The sequence below is a fragment of the Marmota marmota genome, unplaced genomic scaffold (assembly GCF_001458135.2).
Source record: "Marmota marmota marmota unplaced genomic scaffold, marMar, whole genome shotgun sequence".
NCBI lineage: Eukaryota > Metazoa > Chordata > Mammalia > Rodentia > Sciuridae > Marmota > Marmota marmota.
Genome location: NW_026000079.1, coordinates 7,179,975 through 7,180,632, shown reverse-complemented (window position 1 = coordinate 7,180,632; position 658 = coordinate 7,179,975).

Below are 658 nucleotides of genomic sequence, written 5' to 3'. Positions count from 1 at the left end.
GACATCTTCGAGCGCATCGCGGGCGAGGCCTCGCGCCTGGCGCACTACAACAAGCGCTCGACCATCACGTCGCGGGAGATCCAGACGGCCGTGCGCCTGCTGCTGCCCGGGGAGCTGGCCAAGCACGCCGTGTCCGAGGGCACCAAGGCGGTCACCAAGTACACCAGCTCCAAGTGAGTCCCCGCCGGGGACGCGCTGGCTTCCAAAGGCTCTTTTCAGAGCCACCCACCTTCTCAGTGAAGAAGCTGCCCTCATTTCTAGTTTGTCTTTTTGACTTACTGTGTTAAGAAAATTCATCCTGTTGAGCACAGGTACCCACCTGTCAAGCAGTTGGTTAATGTTGGAGAAATCTTAATGTGGGTTTTCTCAGCCAGCTGGGAAATATTGCGGTATATGATCTAAAATTTCTCCTGCCTTGGCCTTGTTGTATCTGTTCCCACCCAGTGAAATGCTATTTGACAAGCTTGCCTACGCAGGATAGAAAAGTGGACAAAGACACAACCGTATGTTAAAAACATGGTGAGACTTAAAAAAATTTTTTTAAATGATTCTGAGGTGTGTAAGATATAGGACATCTCTCTTTATCCTATAAAACCAAAATCATATATGGTGATAGTTGCCGCAGTCTGGCTGGGCACACAATCACGAGCCACCACAC